At 43.1% G+C, this 18,469-nt stretch overlaps 1 long non-coding RNA gene across 1 annotated transcript; it reads right to left on the bottom strand.

The window, feature by feature from the left end:
- Positions 1-9,063: 9,063 nt before the first annotated feature.
- On the bottom strand, positions 9,064-14,109 carry LOC137467010 (uncharacterized). The gene is made up of 4 exons (XR_010995368.1): positions 13,362-14,109; positions 11,876-11,959; positions 10,790-11,395; positions 9,064-10,090 (listed from the first exon to the last, which is right to left on the bottom strand). It is a non-coding gene; the product is annotated as an uncharacterized lncRNA (long non-coding RNA).
- Positions 14,110-18,469: the final 4,360 nt, after the last annotated feature.

Genomic DNA, 18,469 nt, shown 5'->3' with positions numbered 1-18,469 from the left:
TTACAAGAAGTAACAGGAAGTGATGTAACTGGTGGTTTGGGGTGTTAAATGTAAAAAAATCCATCTTCTCATTTTCACTGGCACTCACTGGCTCTGGATATTCTCACCTGTTGCTCCCAGTTCCTTTCACTCTACCCATGACCAGGGTGCAGCAGCGGCTGTCTGCAAGAGGGATGCTGACACAGCTGCGTGGTTATCAAAGCTCACAGCCCACGGTGCCGTGCAGAGTAAGGTCGGGCCGTCGCTGATATCGCCGTGTCCCCTGCGGCGGCCGGACGGACAGGGAGAGCAGAAGGAGGAGTTTCCGCGGCTGAAGCTTTTCCCCGGCAGCAGCCGACCCGTGCCCCTCCCCGGCTGCCCGCCTGCCGCCCCTTCCCGCCGGGATGGCCGCAGGGTGCGAAGGCGGCGGTGGCTCTGGGCTGTCTGGTGCTGCCCGGCAGGGCCACAGCAGCCGCATCCGCTGGCGCTCCGCGTTCCGGGAGGAGCGGGTGGCACCTTCGCCGCCGCCGCGCACCGGGAACGCGGGGCCGGGAGCGCCGCCGACCGGCTCCGCAGGCGAGGGCAGCAGGATGCGCTCCGCGGGTAAGGACGAGCCGCGCTCGCAGCCTGAAATTCCTTCCCTGCCTCCTTTTCGGTCCCCCGGGCATCTCTCCACCCAGAGCCCCTTCCCCGCTGCCGCCCGCCCCTTCCCGCACCGGGGGTCTTCGTGCGTGCCCCCGGTGCATCTTCCCTTCCCCCGCTCCTTTGTATGGCTAAGGAGGGATGTTTGACAAGACATAACATTGGGAGAGGCTCCTCTATCTTCTTCCTTCCTCCGAAGTTGCATCCTCAGGCTTGTTTGCTCCGTAGTTCAAAGAGGCAGTGTTTTAGCGATCTCTGTTTTCTGGGGGTTCTAAATGCCAGGAAGGGAGGATGAAAAGTTTGTAAATGATATATAGGCACAGATGACAGATATTTGTCTTCCCATACAGTGGAAAGCAAAATGCTAGTAGAACTCTAAAATAGCTTTATTTATTACTATATGATTTAATTGTAATAGATATTTAGATTATTAGATCAATATTAAATACATTCCTAGTACAGTTATGACTTTTGATGGTCTTTTGAAGATAAAAGAAAACCATGATGTTTTTAAGGAAATACCTCCTTCACAACACTGGTTTCAAAAGCCAGTTGCTGACTGTTTTTCAGAATGGTCTTTATAGGGAAGATTTTTTGTTATTTAACCGCTACCTTAAATTATCCACTAATATCTTATGAAGGAATCTTTCAGGTGTCTTTTTCTATGGCCATAAATCTCTGACTTCAGAGAAGCAATTCCTTTCTAAAAACATCCATCTCTCTGCTGTCACAATATGCAGCCCTGTAGCCTGAATTTTCCTCTCTGCGCTGACTCTCCCTCCTAAGTAATCCTGTCATGTTGGGTTGAGATGCAGAGGAACCTGCTCCTGCTATCCTCACTATACCTTCGGTGCAGGTGTGTATTTCCAGAGTGCATCATCCCCCAAGGTCTGACTCTGTGTTACTCTGGATCTGAAGTTTTCTTCATAGGACTGACAGTAAGTGACCTTTTTGAGTGAGCTAAAATTTTGCCTTTCATCTGCTTCCAGACTTTTGAGTTGTTCCTCCTCTTTTGCACCTGAAATATAAAACCTCATATATTTTGCTAGGTATAGACAGACTTTTGAGTTTGTTTCACCCTTTATGCCTTGTAACATAAATGACAGAAAGAATATAAAAGAATAATCCTTGTCATTTTTTACCTCATTTTAGTTAAACTGATGGATATTTTAATGTGACTTTTTAGATATCATACTACCAGAGCTATCATGTACCTAACTTACACTTAGCAATCTGAAGCCCATACAGTTTCCTGGCTTCTGAATATTTGTAGGATGCAAATATCCACAGTAAATTGAAAGCTTAAGGGAGGCCTCCCAGCTAAACCAAAGAGACATGAAAACAACAAAAGGTAACAATAGATACTTTCAGGTGATACTTTCTAGTATCTAGTGACAGATACTTTCTAGTATTGAAATTGTATCATCATATCAGAAGCTGTAACATTTTCTTTATTGAAAAACTTTTTTTTTTTAAATCCTGGTTGATTGAAAGCTGGAGCTCATGAACATAAAATTAGTTCTCAGATGGTGCAATTTAGAATTTAATCTTTGATTCACAAAGTGGAGAATTCCTGTCATTATTTGACTGCTGTGAGCACATATGACATGCAAACATAGGCATGTGTGTGAAAAGATGTTCCCTCTCCATGTTAGAGTTAAATATAACGCATCATAAGCAGAGTAAAGCTATCTTTTTATCTCCTTTAAAAAACAGTGTGAGTGTGGCACTAAGAATAAGCGGATTTTGTGGTTCTTTCTGCCTAGAGAATAATTATACTTAATTTATATTAACATATATTATTGGGGTTCCCAATATTCCGACAGAGACCTGCCCGGGCTTGCCTTGCTGCTGAGTCCAATGGCGGCAGCTGGGATGTTTCCTCCCCAGTGACACCCTTGGGTTACTCAGAGGCTGCGAGCGATATTCCTCAGTGGAGAGGCTTCAGGCGATGGTGAAGAAAGGAGGCACTTCTGCTAGAGCTTGATCCAGAGTCTTTATTTCAGCTACAGAGTTGTGGACCTGGTGGCAGCTCCAACAGAAGGCGCGGCCACGTGGCTGGATTGTCCTTTTAACCCGGGGGTAAGGGGAGGGGCAGGGACAGGTAGCCACCAACCAGGTGAGGGGGAGGGGTGCCAGGGGAGAAGGGGCACTTAGGTCTACCAATAGCCACAGGGGGCAGGGGGTATCTTTCAAATCTGCCAATCACTCGACCCCCTGGACCCCCTGTCTCACAGCCAGGGCTCATGGGGGTTGGGGCGGGGGGAGAGGGTTACCTTTGGGAGGGAGGAGACACACCGCAACAATATATTAGCTAATTAAAATTTTTGTACTGTTATTATCTTACAATATAAAGCAATAAAATGGTTTTTAAACTACAGATTTTCACATTAGTTTAACAGGAATAACTTTCTTTTGTTTCATTTTCTGAAACAATAACTTTTAAAAGAGTAGTTTTTCTCTGCTGTAATTGTCAGTAATTTTTTTTTTTTTAATATTTATGGGATTGTACCCTGAAGGTGTAATTTTATTCCTCGATAGTGTTATGCTTTTGCAATACCCTTCTGGCTGCATTGCCAGTCCTCCATCTGAAGTTACTCTTCTCATTGTCTAAATCAAACCTATAACTAACCCAAAGCCACAGTGACTTGTGATACAAGCCTATTTCTAAAATACAACATAATAATAACAGGCAATATTTTTTTTAGTATTTTCTGTTGAGATTTTGTTGGTATTTTAAAAATATAACTCTGTGATGTCTTTAATTCTATCTCTTCCCACACTTTACACTTCCAGAATTTAAAAAAAGAAAAATATAGGAAAATGTATAGAATGTATTGGGAGAGAAAGGGGTGGGACTTGCCTATAAAGAAGTAAAAGAAATCTAACATGGACACTTGTAACAAATCCAGTTTTATTGATACCTCATGGAACAATTTCTGTTTATTTCAGTGGGATTAATTAAGGCCTCCCATGGAAGAAAGGAAAAGCTCCTGAATGTATGGGACATACTTTTTGCTTCAGTATTTTATTTTTAGTAATACATGCAGGATTTTGCTATAGCTTGGTATGAAAATTTTAGGAAAAAAGCAATACAGGAGTATCACATGGGGTCAAAAAACTCTGCAACAATCAGTTAAAATAAAAAGTTGAGGAGGGAGCTATACTGAACAGACAAATTGGGACTGAGGTACTCACTACCTGCAAGAAAATATAAAATCTTAATATTTCTATGTCAAACTGATTCTGGTTGAAAAAGGTTGGGTGGAGAGTTTAATTCCAACAGAAGGAGAAAAGCATGGTAGATCTGTGAGTTGTATGTAGACAGAAGCTGCAACAATGCTAGAAAGCATGACTGTAGAGAGGGAAACTGCAGGACAAAATAAAGGGTTTGTGATGGATCTCAGGCAGGGGCAGGGGGGATGCTAAAAAAAAATTTGACAAGTGAGGATTCTTAGGAATTCAATAAATAGTTGTTCTTTTGTCATATTCAATGCCTAAAGACAAGCTAATTCTATAACAGTTCCCACCTGCTCTGTTAAAACAGCCCCACAGCAGTTTAAATCACCAGATCTGTTTTGGACAGCACTGAAGATGAAAAGTACATGGAAAACCAGTACTGGAGTGCAGTATTTGTATCTGCAGGCAGTTTTTGCAGGAGGCAGCAGTCCTTAGCAATGAAAAGAGAAATGACACTTGAATTACTGAAATGACACTGAAATGCTGGGCATGCAGGAACTGTAATCAATTCAACAGGAAGGCAGGTCCTTGCAGAGAGGTGTATGCACAAAAATGACAGTAAAGCCCAGAGGTCATGCAGACTCCATTCTTGGAGGCTTACAAGACCAGGTAAAGACCTGAGCGACCTGGCCTGTCCTTGTAGCTCATCCTCCTCTAACAAGATTGAAGTAAGTGACCTTCTGAGGTCTGTCCCAACCCGAATTTTCCTAAGATTCTTCCCATTGAGTTCTGATTTCCAGGTTTCTCTTCTCCTGACTTCTCTCCAAGGCAGAAACTGATGTTACTCAAATTATGCATAATCATATCCCAATCCACCATATAAATCCCTAAGGAATTAATTTCAAAATTTAGTTTAAATTATCCATGTGGTGTGATACATCTTGAGAAAAGTCTTGAACTATTATTTAGAGGACATTATAATTACTTATAACATATAATACAAATATACTGTGTATTCCAGAAAAACACAAAGCAGTGGTTTGTTTGTTAGGGTTTTTTACCTTTTTTCCTTGTCCAAACAAAAATGGAAAGTCAGTAGAATTATAGAGAACCAGGACATACAGAATGAGAGCATGGATACAAGGACATGTGCTCATCAGACTGTAAGAACTTACAGAGGGAGCCAAAACAGAGGAATAGGTAAGAAGCAGGACACAATCTTCAAACTGTGAGAGAAAAAGATTAATACTAACAAAGGCATGCCTAGAACACTTAAGGCAACAAACTGACCTCAGGAGAAAGAATTCTAAGAGCATTGCAGAACTACACAAAATGTATTTAAAAACCCCAATTGACTTGTAGAATTGCAGTATCTTTTTGAGAAACCACCAGCACTCTGCCATAAGGAGAGATTTCGTTCCCTTCTCCATCCCCAGATTCAACTGCTGCCTAGAAGGGTTCAAAGACAAGGGATCCCTGGAAAAGGGGAGCTTGCTGTTACATACCATTTGTCTGCCTCTTTATACCCCATCCAAATTTAATGACAGTACAAAACAGCTTTGAAAAAATAAGCATAATATCCCTTAAATTAACATTGTAAATACAACTGTTTAATTTGTGAAACTTGGAAATAACACAATTTTTCTTCAATGACAAAAATACTTTGATTCAGTTCTGTTAGGAAAAGGTCACCTCTGAAGATTTACTTTTTATCAGTGAGTTTATTTCACATCTTAGCCTGCCAGAAAATCCACTTTCATATTTATTTTGCCCTGCTAATAATAAAAGGTATTTGGTATTTTAGAAAAATCAACATCTTTGTGGAAGATTTGTAAAGAGAATGACCTTCTTAAGTAGCTTCTAAGTTTATTATGCAGGAAGATGGATCAATTAAGAGATCTATCATGGTTTGACACTGGCGCAATGCCAGTGCCCCCATGAAAATGCACCTTCCCAAATAATTGCTGTGAGATGCGATCAGGAACAGAACAGAGCATGCCCAAGCTTAATCACAAAGGGAAAAACTTTATTAAGCTACTACTACTATAAAAGACACACATTAAATCCAGAATGAAAACCTTCCAAAACACTCCTCCTTCCCCCCGCCAATTTCCACCAAAACCACAGTGAGACACCACCCAGGATTCCTAATGAAGTTGCCACCCTTTAGATAATCAACACTCAGAACCTCAAAGGAGAGAGAAGTCTCTCTTGCACCACAGACTCCCCCAGGAAACACAGTTGCCACCCTTGTGTCTCCATGTCACATGTGGCAACCGCCTGGAGAAAATCTGCCATGGTGACACTCTCCTTTCCATGTCACAGTGCTCTCACCATCGTACATGGCCAGACTGCTCATAGGGCTCCTTTAAGGATGCTTTGCCAAGGACCAAAAGAACAACAGTTCAGCATCTCATTTTGGGACCACAGTCCCCCCCCATTTTTCTCCCCTGGGGCCGAGGGTCTCAAGAAAAGAGATCATCTTCTTCCTGAAGATAGAGGGCATCACCACACCCTCCTCAGCTTTTCTCTGTTCACTCCATTCCTGTGCTGGTAGTCGCTGAAGCAGGTCTCTTGGCTCACCATTGCATCACCCTAAAAATGCAGTCTCTGTTGCAGGAGAAATTGGTTCAGTCTATGGCTAACAAGAAAAGTCCAGCCACAAGCCACTCCATCATCTCCTCCCACCTAAAAATTTCCTCTTCCAACATCCCAGATCCCAGACTGTCTCTCTTCTACTTCAAATCAAGGAGGAGTAATATTTTACAAAGCCTTCATTTCCCAGGAAAGGGTTAAAAGTTCAGACTCCCCGGACGCTGAAATCTCTGCCCAGAACTCCAGCTCCCACAGCTGGGCACCTTCCCCTCACTTCTCCTTCTCCTCTGCTGGCAAATTCCAGGTGCCGCCAGGCTCTCTGTCTCTTTCCCTCTGTGGGTGGGGGGGAACAAAGACATCTCAGTTTCTCTCCACCCTTCTGTCCACAGGGGCCAGCCCGATTCCAGTCCCTTCACATCCTGGCCTACCTCTCCCAGGCTGCATGGCTTCCCCTCTCCCACCCAGCCCGTGGCTGGGCAGGGGAGCTCTGCACTGCACTCTGACAGGAACCAAAGGGACAGCTCCACTTGGAGTTCTTGCTTTTAACCCCTTGTGTTCTCAGAGGCGTGTCCATACCTTCAGTGGCCACTCCAGGTGCCAATATCCAAACCTGACCACTGATTGGTTTGACCCAACTTCCTGAGAAACTTCACTTCCATGTCAAACCAGGACAGGATCTAACCAGGCTGACTGCTGGCTAAAGCTCCACAGCATTTTCTCAATCAACTGGACTAAATTTGGGTGAATGGAATGAGCAACAAGGTAGAGACAGAACATTTTATCATCAGCATCCACTGGTGATTTTGCACACTGGTAAAATACATAAAAATCTGAGGGCAGAGTAGGTCCTTAAATTGCACTGTAATGAACAACACGTACATTTTCTTCAGTGACACACTGCTCCAGACCAGTCCATGACTATGCATATTCCCATAAACACCTCTGATGACCATAACTCTCTCACATAATAGTGACTTTTAGCAGGTCAGAGCAAGCAGCTCCCCAAGAATAAACTCAAGATGTAAGGCTTTAATTTAGGAAACAGAAACAACCATAATCAACTGGAAAACTTTTTTTTAAGCAACCTATTTTACCAAGCCAACTTTCTGCAGGAATAGTCAAATAGCCAGTGAGAAAAATAGCAGAATTAAGGAATAAAAATTGTAGGAAGTGATAGCCTTCTCCAAACCTTGCTTCCACTTTGTGTAACTGCAAAACCAGCACCCAAAAAAACCCCTCAGTAATATGCCAATCTCCACTGCAAACCCATTTTTATTAATAAAAGTAATTCCCCAACACTCAAAGTGCATGTTAGATATCATGAATCTCTCTAACCTACCTGGTATGCTTGCACAGAAGCACCAGTACTAGCCTACATCAAGAAGAGAACAATTTCAGTATTAACACCTTGGAGGCAAAAGCCATAGTCTGTGGAACTATCATCAAGGACTTCTGACACTGGTGAGGTGCTGTCCTCTGAATTACATATTTATTTTTTTTGGTTTCATGTCTCACCACTAGAGCTACAGCACATGCACTCAGTGGGGACTCTGATGTAAAAATGTAGGAAACTTTCTTTCCAGGTTATCCAAGGATGTTCTGGACCCAGAGGTGTCTACCTCTTCCCCTCCTTTGTCTGAGTCCCTGTGACACCTTCACAGATAATATTTTAGAGTGAACATGTCTATGTCTGCATTAGAACTCTCAGGAACACAGATGCACAAAAGGTGCAGCATTAAGAGTGGTCACATTCCCAATTTCAGAGGCATTAACAGTATGGTTTACTTATCATTGTGACAGAATAAGGGTCATAAACTATCCTTGATAAGTACACTGATATGAGAAAGCACAAGCAGTAGAATCCTCTTGGAATAAAGGTTACCTGAGAGGCACCCCCTGTGGAGAAGCACCATGGTACAGCCCATCAGCCATCCCAGGATACACAGGGAAAGTCTCCTCTGACCCCCTCCCCTCCTATGTTGTATTTATAGTTTTCTTTGGGGGTGGGGAAAAGACAAAGTTCCAGCTGATGCCATTTCATGATTACATGGAGATTGAGTGATTTTAGTTCACACATGTAAAGCAGGTAGAGGTTTTACTTCATTAGCATATGCAGGTATGAAAAGTTTTATGCATTTTCAAGCCAATAAAACAAAATTCTTTCAGTGACTGGTTGACCCCTTCCTTGGCTTAGCTCCCATTGACTGCATTGCTTTAAACAGAGCATGGCCACAACACCTCTGTGCCACTCCATCCTTTGTTTTTCTGCCTCTCTCAGGGCAGCACACCAAGCTCCCTCAGTGCCCCTGCTCCTGGGGCTGCAGACTTCTTGTCTCCAGTGAACTACTGCCACCATGGACTTCTCTTTGCTCAGACTTGTCTTTTAATATTTCTCCATAAGGACTGAAATAAAATGGTAGCTTATGGCACCGGAACTCTAAAGCTACAGAAAATGTACGTTGTTTTGTGGGCAGTGACAACAGTCAAAAAGCATCTTCTGTTTGCAGTGATGAGAGAATACACCTCCACAAGATGTGTACATCTTACCCTACACATGTGTGTAAGTGTCTTACCTGGAGAGTTCTCTAATGCACACTCTCTATTCAACATAAACATAATCAAAAAAAAAAAAAAAAGAAAAGAAAAAAAGAAAATAACTAGTTCTGACCAGAAAGCACAGAACAGCCTACAAGCATGCTAGGAGGCACCAAAATTTCACTCCACTTTATAAGAGAATAGTCTCCATCCAAAAGAATCACATTAGCAACACACTGGAGGTCTTTAAAAGCCTCTGGACACAACCTTGAGTAATGTGCTCTACAGGACTCTGCTTAAAGCAGGGAGGCTGGAGTTAATGACATCCAGTGATTCCTTCCAACCTCACCCATTCTGTGATAATAAATGGCAAATCCAAACCCCTTCTCACAGTTCCTGTTACATTATTTTCCTGTTGGCTTTCAAACCATGTTGTTAACATTGCTCTCATGCTCACAACTGCATTAGAAAGAGGGGGGAAGACAAAGCAAAACACAAGGAGCAACTTTTTAGCCATCTCCTCAGTATTTATTTGTATTACTTTGAATAATCTCAAGTGCTTTCAGGATGCTGAGATTAGTTTATTCACTATGCAAATGAAGAAGCTCCTTCTGCATGTGTTTCCATGATAAAGCTATTCCCAACAATCCTAAAAAGTACCTACTTGGTACTCAGCAGGACTCACTAATTCTAAGTTCTTCAGCTGAGCTAGAAGGTCAAGGATCTCACAGGGGTTTTTTAACATCACTACACCTTCAGCTGCACCAGCAAGTCTGAGATTTTCCAAACAGCACAAAAAGTACTTGGCTTAAGCTGCAACTTACTTTACAAGGATTCTCATAATGTTTATAGAAGACCCTCTGTACCCTGAACCAAAATGGTTCCAGTGGTTCATGTAGTGGAACAGCTGATAAAGCTTCAGGTGTTTCTCAAACCCTGCAGCTCTGGGGATTTTACTGTGATAAGCAGAATAAAAAGAACTGCTGAAGCCACCAAACGTCCCAGCTATTGCAAGATCATACTCTGAATGGCCGTAGAAAGAAGCTGGATCAAAGATAATCAGACCAGAATCATCCTCAGCTACATTCCCTCCCCAGAGATCCCCATGCAGGAGAGAAGGAACGATTTCCACATCACACACAAAACTGGGTATCTTCAGCTGCAGGGGGGAAAAGCAAGACATGTAAATTACTACAGTCATTCACCTTAAAATGTAGAGGTTTATCTGCATACTTTAAAAGTCAGTTAAATCCGTAACTTCAAAAAGGACCAAGTTAACAGAGATGCTGAGCAAATCCAGAGGATTCCTGTTTTTCATAAAAGCTAGCAGCAGAACAGTCAACCAAATCTCTTTCAGGAAGACAGTAAAGAATTTAAAACGGCATTTGGTGCTGAAATATTGATCAGATTTAATAACAACAACTACCACCATATTGGCATTTGGAGGCTCAGGTATCTTTGAGCAACCTTGAGGAAGTACCCAAAGAGCCAAAACTGCAGTCACTTAACCAGATGCAAACACAAAATCAACAATATGCAGAACAGTACTGCTTATGTACATTTCTCATTATAGAAGTGTTCCAGGGAGTGAGAAATATGATCTCCATCTGTAAGATTTCCCAAACATTAAGGCAAAGTGCTGGCACTTTGGAATTCACTCTGGAATGTTAGCATAGGGTGATGTGGCAAAAGCCATTACACCTTAGAATAAAGGGCATTTTGATCCCTAAAAACTGGAGTCTTCTACCAACAGAACCTGGTGCACACCAACAAACAGGAACTTTATTTTAAGAAAATAAAATCTAGATAACTGATACCCAGCTGTCACTCTAATGAGAACTGAGAAAACTGCTTGTACCTGAAGCTGTGCCCTAAGTTCCCTTGCTTTCCTGTCTCCTGAGCTCCTTTCGATCCAGTCCATCTGGGGCTGAATCCTTCATCTGGCAAAGAAACTCACCCAGTAACTGCATCAGTTGTTCACCTGAAGGACCAGGATTGCAGATGTCAGTTGTACACCACACAAAAGGCAGATTTGCTTGTTTTTCAAATAAACCTTTTGAGGATCACACAGCCTTTGTGCTGGTACCACCCAGGACAGTAAGTGCTACCATTTAATTGAATGTTACTTTAAAATGTTAAATTGGGGGAATAAATAATTTTCCCTCAGTGATTTAAACCTAAAAAATTGAAGAGCCATCAGTGTCCAATGCAGCTATAAGTGCTGTGCAAAGCACTACTTTTCTTAGCAGGATAAACCATGCTTTTTCTTATTCATGGCACCACAAACATTCATTTATTTACATTATGATAATTTTAACTCTTTATTGTCACCAAAGGAAAAATTAGGTAAACTTAAAATTCTATCAGTCTGATGAAATACAACCTACCTGTGGAAGATTACCACAGCAGGTAACTGTATGAAAATCAAACTGATCCACAAACTGGACTTCCACTTGCCCTTGTCCTTTACCTTTCAAACCAAAGACAAAAATTCAACACCAATGACAAAGTACTGAGCATCACAATGCAAACAAACCTTAAAAACTATGCAAGGGTACAATGCTGCTTCCACTGAGAATAAAAAAAGTTGCACTTTAATGTTCTTTTTGTTACAGTGGTTGCTGCTGCTGGCTTTTAAATTTAAAGCTCAATGTAAAGGAGCCATATTATACTCTTTATTTTTGCATTTTGAGGTACTGTATCTCTTGTGATATCAGGTACTTGTGGAGACTGTGGTTCAGGCTCCAAATTGAATTGATCACAGAGATCCAAACAGGGCAAACAAAAGCAAAAAAGAACCCCCACACCTGTGTGTTTTATCCCAACCTATTCTCATACTATCTATGGAAGAAGATGAACCTGTCCTGAAGTGGCAAAAGCTATTTTAATTATTTTGTAAATTATTATTCATTAGGTTAAATTTGCAAACAGCTGTGTACTGTACCAACTGTGCTCCCTTCTTTCTTCATTTTCTCTCTAAGTTGCTGTTTATGAAGGTGAAGATCAGCCAGCTGAGTTCCAAGCAGTGCTAAATGTCTAAGAAACAAATATAATGTTAGCAACTCTGACACATGAACGAATCTAGACCTTGGTACTCCAGGAGTTACTTGAAAACATTCATCAAGCAAGTAGCAGCTCTTCACCTCTAACAAAATAGCTTCCCAGAAAATTCCAGTATTATAAACACTTTGTCTTCCTATCAAGACTGCATATTAATATAGACAAAATGTACTTACTTGGTTGTTTCTGATACCACTATTGAAAGTGAAATCATAAATTTACTAACAATAATGAATTATCAATTCTAATTCCTGTGTGATATCACTTCCCTAAGCATTTTCAGTAAGGCATGTGTAAGAAAGCACACACATAATGTGGAACATGTTATGCCTTTTTTTTTTTAATTTCCTCTGGCAAACTGTCTCTGGAAAATAGAACCAAACAAAGCTGATCCTCTTCATTCTATCACTGTCCCGGCTGCTCTTCTCTAAAAGGCCTCAAAGATGGTGTCAAGTAGGCCTAGTTTATTATCTATTTTTAATAAAAGCTGAGCCTCTACAAAGTTCAGAAAAGTCTTGTAGTAATTGCAAACAACCCTTACAGCCAGTTGCCCCCCATGTTAACAAAATTACGCTCCTTTTCCTTTTCTTGACCTTTCTGAACTTTCTCTATTCTAAAGGCACTGTCAGTTAAAGCAAATTTAGTTCTTAATTTTGTTCCTGTTAATACAGATTGTCAAGAAAAGGATTGTATCCCCCAAAATTTGCACCCCAAAGGTCCCATTTGAAATCCAAACCAGCAAGATCTCTGCCCTTTCTCTTGGGACTCACTGAGAGCTCTTCATGAATCAAACCCTGGCAATGAGCAGGATGAGGGACAAGACTTAAAACTGGCTACAGAAGTTATGAAAATGAGAAAAGAAATTGGTCATGATCCCAGTGGAATCTGATGGGATTCATCATATTAAGTGCTAGTCACAGAGAAGGGTCAAAAGTTTGAAACTATCAAAATGAAGTTTAACAGTTGCAAAAATATTGAAATCAAGATTAATTTATTTGGGAAAGTGTCTCTGCATACTCATGGCAAACATTATAGCACTGGTTCTTACATCAAAGGCAAGTACACAAAACAAGCAATCGGGTTGGTCATTTTCCTTACCGTAAAAAGGAACCTTATTTTAAAAACTACTAATTAACTAAACAAACAACCCGAAAGTAACTAAACCCCAGAATCACTTCTTGATGTATTATCAGTTTGCTAGGTGAGGCATTATAAAGTATTTTATACAGTTCTCTGCTATATAACTTCTCATGTGTCCCTTGACATACTTTATAAAAAATTTATACAAATTCCTCCTATGAAAACAAGTCATTTAATTGTAATAATAGCCAAAATTTCTTTGTCAAAGGAGGCAAAAATAACTGTTTTACCTGTTTAAGCTCTTCATTTCCAAATGTTCCATCACCAGCACAGTATTGTCCCTAGGCAGTTCTACAACCTTGATGGGTTTAGACACTCTTACTCTCTGTGTTTTCAGGATGGCTTCCAAACTTGCCATTTCTCCCAGAAACATTCTTCTGGCCTGCCAGATATTAAAGAAAAACTTTAGTGTCTATAAGCATCAGTCACAGGTAAAATAAAATAAAATAAAATAAAATAAAATAAAATAAAATATAAATAAAAAATTTGGAGCAAATGTTTATTGGTGCACAAGATACAGACAGAATTGTACCATCAGGCTGATGATAATTTTACAGTTGCAGAAATTACAATTTGTAGAACAAAGTGAAAATCAACTTAGTTTCTAGCATTCTCTGTAACTTAGAAACTCTGTTTATAGTTGAATGAGTGCAAATTGCATACACAGAAAATGTGTGCAATATTCTATTAGTACAGCAAATGTCTAGGAAGCTGTGGACAATATACACCATCAGTTGGGAGGCTAAAAGAATGGTGCTGACATTCACACACACCATGACTTTCCAGACCAAGTAATAGAGTCAAGCTTCAAAAACAGCTATATTTGCAGCCACAGAATCACAGAACCATACCATTGTTAAGGTTGAAAAAGCCCTCTAAGATCCCTGAGTCTAACCACTAACCCAGCACTGCCCTGGCACTCTGTCAGTGCCTGACAACCTTGTGTGTGAAGAAATTTTCTCCAACATCCAATCTAAACCTCCCGACACAACTTGAGGTTGCTTCTTCTTACTTGTTCCCCGGCAGCAGAGCCTGACCCTGCACCCTCCTATCAGGGAGTTGTGCAGATACACAAGGTCCCTCCTGAGCCTCCTCTTGTCCACGCTGAGCCCCTTTCCCAGCTCCGTTCCCTTCTCTTGACATCCTCCAGTCCCTCAATGCCTTTCTTGTCATAAGACGCCCAAAACTGCCCCCATGATTCGAGGTGCGGCCTCAGCAGCGCCCAGCACAGAGGGCAGTCACCGCCCTGGTCCCGCTGCCACACCCGGACCGCCACAACGCAGGGATGCCGCTCCCCGCCGCGGCGCCCGCCCAGCCCCGGCACCCCCGATCCCCACGCTGCCGCACCTCGCCCTCGCAGTTGCCCTTGACGAACACCCGGCCGAGTTCCGTGTCGTAGCTCCGGCCCTGGCTGATGCAGCCGCCGCCCGAGCGCCCGGTCGGCCGCAGCACCGCGGTGCCCAGAGCTCGCTTCAGCGCGTCCTCCACGGCTTCCGCTGTGAGGGGAGCCACGGCCGGGAAAGGACTTAAAGGCACGGGGAAAGGCGGGGCGAGAAGGGGCGGTCAAGGGGCAGCTGGGGCGGAGAAAGAGCGTTTGAGGGGGCAGCGGGAGTCGGAAGGGGGAGCAAAGGGCGGCTTAACACAGCGAAAGGGCGGCAGAAGCGGCTGAGGCGGCTAAAGGAGCCGGGCTGATGACCCAGGCGCTGCTGTCAAAGGGCTCTCTCGCTCCTCGTGTACCGGTTTGCTCGCGTGTTCAGTTTTGTTCCTGTGTTCAAGACAGAACCAGTTACAGAATCGCTGAACATTCTAAGTTGGAAAGGGCCCACTGGGTTCGTCGAGTCCGACTCCTGCCCCTACAGAGGACATGCCAACAATCACATCTTGTGCCTGAGAGCATTGTCCAATTGTGCACCTTGAGCTCTGTCAGGTTGGTGTTGTGACCACTTCCCTGGGGAGCCTGTCCCAGTGCACGAACACCTTCTGAAGGAAGACGCTTTTCCAAATATCCAACCTAAACCTCCCCTGATACAATTTCAGGTCCGCTTGGGTCCGGTTGCTGGGCACCACAAAGTAGAGATCAGTGTCTGTCCCTTCACTTCCCACACAAAGTTGAATACAGCAATGAGGTTTCTCCACTGACAAATTGGGAAAGAGCTCTGAGATCATCAAGTCCAGCCAGTGACCAGACACCACCCTGTCAACCAGACTATGGCTTTGGTGTGCCACTTTCCTTAAAGACTTCCAGGGACACTGACTCCAGCATCTCCCTGGGCAGCCCCTTCCAGTGTTTAATCATTCTTTCTGCAAAGAAATACCTCATTCTGCAAAGAAATACCTTTGCTGGTGCTGCTTAAGACTGTGTCCTCTCATCCTGTCCCTTGTAGAGCAGAGCCTGACCCCCACCTGGCTGCACCCTCCTGTCAGAGAGCTGTGGAGAGCCAGAAAGTCCCCCTGAGCCTCGTTTTCTCCAGGCTAAGCCCCCCCAGCTCCCTCAGCTGCTCCTCATCGAACTTGTGCTCCAGCCCTTCACCCATCTGTTGAGTTGGTGGGTTTCTTGGGTTGGTGGCCATGAGTTGCTAATCACAATTTTCCCTGCCACAATTACACTTTACCCAGTTTGATGAGTTGGCCTTATTTTGTTCCTCATAATCTAACCTTTTCTTGGCTGTTTGGCCATGTGTCCTTGATTTGAAGATGTCAGCATTCTGTTATGTCTCGTTTTAGTTTACCTCAATTTACTTGCTTTTATTATTTTTCTATAGCTTTTGCAATTGCTGAGACATGTTAAACATATTTTTTCTATCTGGAAACCTGATGGTTCATCACAATCAAGTACTTGATTTCTGCCTTGAGATTTAGTTTAATTAGTCTGATCCCAAGGATGGAGCTCCTCTGCAATGGAGACAGGTGGCGAAAGCTGGGGGGGCTCAGCCTGGAGAAGGGAAAGCTCCAGGGAGACCTTTGAGCCCCTTTCAGAGCCTAGAGGGACTCCAAGAGTGCCGGAGAGAGACTTTGGACAAAGTCTGGAGTGACTGGACAAGGTGATATCTTCAGGCTGGAAGAGGGCAGGGTTAAATTGGATATTAGGAAGAAATTCTTCTCTGTGAGGGTGGTGAGGCCCTGAAACAGGGTGCCCAGAGAATCTGTGGCTGCCTCATCCCTGGAAGTGTCCAAGGCCAAGCTGGACAGGGCTTGAAGCAATCTGGTATAGCGGAAGCTGTCCCTGCCCATGGCAGGGGGATGGAATGAGGTGGTGTTTAGTGCTCTTTCAACCCAAACTATTCATTGATTCAATGAAAACAAAGATCCACAGAGAGCTCTGCCTGGCACTGCCATTCCTTGTGTCTCCTTTGAAAGCTTTCAGGCATTGCAAGTCTTTTCATTTTGTGTTTTGAGGACAAGTCCCACTCCATCCTTCTGTTGTGTTGGTGAGGATGGAGGAGCAAGAGTGGGAAAAAGTGATGGGACCAGTAATTGGCAATGATGATGTGTACTCGAGAAAAGAAAGAAACCATCAATAAAAGGTTTTTAAAAGTTTTTTAGAAGGTTTTTTTAAAGATCCATGCTCTATGCAAATGAGATATATACCTTCTGCAAATGAGGTATAACCTTCTGTTTATACTCATTTGCCTCCCATTTTATTTTCCACAGTATTGCTGAAACTGGCAGAAGTTTTAGATTCTCCTAGTTTATACTTCAAAACACAAGATGTTCAAAGCCTATTTTGATTTTTCAGGCAAGTGATGCAGTTAAGGTGTATCCCATCATTGAGCAGAACTGCATACCAGAAAGACCAAAGCCTGGTTTCCTACTAATCATGTGGAATGTCATGAGCTGGATTCAGTTGTCTGCACTGGCTTGATAGTGGAGAAAAAAGAGCAGAGTGTTGCTGTTTGATCACTGCTAGATACCAGCATGAGGATTAACAGCAGCCAGGATCATGGATTAGTGAGATCCCATGCGGAGCTCACCTGTCTACAGCACATGACAGCAGCACTCTTGCACACTTTAACAGCCACCCCAGCCAGCATGCCACCACAGGCAATGTTTGTGTTTCTGTGTGAACAGGTCAGGTCTACAGGGCAGGCAATAACACCATCACAAGCCCTGCTTCAGCAGGCTCCCAGCAGTTGCTGAACAGCAGTGTCCACTCCAGGTACACAAGAGAGATGCAGATTCACAGTACTGTTTTGCAGCACACAGGCTGTTGTGGACACTCACAAGACTTCAGAGATGCTCAGTGCAAGTGGATCAAAACCTCCCATTAAAGCTCAGTCAGGTCCAACAATGAACTGCAGAGCTAGACCTCTGCAGCAGCACTGACCTCCAGCTGCAGTATAGGCACAGCCTGTAACCCAGAGGTGCAGGCAAGTACAGGTCAGTGCTATGAAAGAGGGGTGAAGAAAATAATCTATCAGCCGCGCTGGGTCTCAGTGACATGGGCACAGGGCTGTGAATGGTCACACACACTGACACACTGTGTCCCAAGTGGCAGCTCATGTCAGACCCAGGCACATGGCTTAGATACAGGGCACAGAACCGCCAGAATAAATCCCAGTATGAAGAACTCCACAGCATTTTAAGGTGAGCAGCCACATTGTTTATCAGGTGGGAGCTCCCCAGTCCGTGGTGCTGCAGCAGGACCACAGTCAGTTCAACAGCCCCTGTATAAGCCCTGGGCACTTGGGCATGGATGTGCTCAGGATACAGGGCAGACACACCCAGGAGAATGCAGCTCTGCATGGGAGGGCTTCTCTTCCTTTGCCACTTAAGGGTAGAGCTGAAAACAACTGCACCTAGGCACCCAGGGCCACCATGATCTCAAGTAGGAAACACAAATGTCCCATCCATGCAACAGAAAGGGATACACCTTGTTTGCCTTTACACTTCCAGGAATGCAGTGCCTTTGCAACCAAAAATTGAGGAACAAAAATCACACTGATCCCAGTTACCTGAATGCCTGTTTTCTGGAAGAGAAACCTTTTCTGGTTCACAATGACACACAACAGGGTAATTTGATGCTGGAGATGAAGTCTGCTAGCCATACTACCAAAGTCTTGTCAAAAGCACACACACACAAAAGATTTGAAAACATAATCCTTCCCTTTTCACTTGGAAGCATTTTGAAATGACAAATGCAGTGAGACGCTCAAAGATTTTTGACCAAATAATCTGTGCTTTCTCAGAATAAAGTAAGCAATGATTTACATTAAAATAAACCAAAAAGCTGCATAAAATGAAAGTTTCTGCTATTTGGTAATCACAGTAGTTTATCATTATAGACATGTCATCTTTGTTACATTTATGGCACCCAGGGCAAAAATCTTTCAATAAATAT

This window comes from Anomalospiza imberbis, unplaced genomic scaffold (assembly GCF_031753505.1).
Source record: "Anomalospiza imberbis isolate Cuckoo-Finch-1a 21T00152 unplaced genomic scaffold, ASM3175350v1 scaffold_50, whole genome shotgun sequence".
NCBI classification, from domain to species: domain Eukaryota; kingdom Metazoa; phylum Chordata; class Aves; order Passeriformes; family Viduidae; genus Anomalospiza; species Anomalospiza imberbis.
This window is presented reverse-complemented; position numbering and strand designations above follow the sequence as displayed.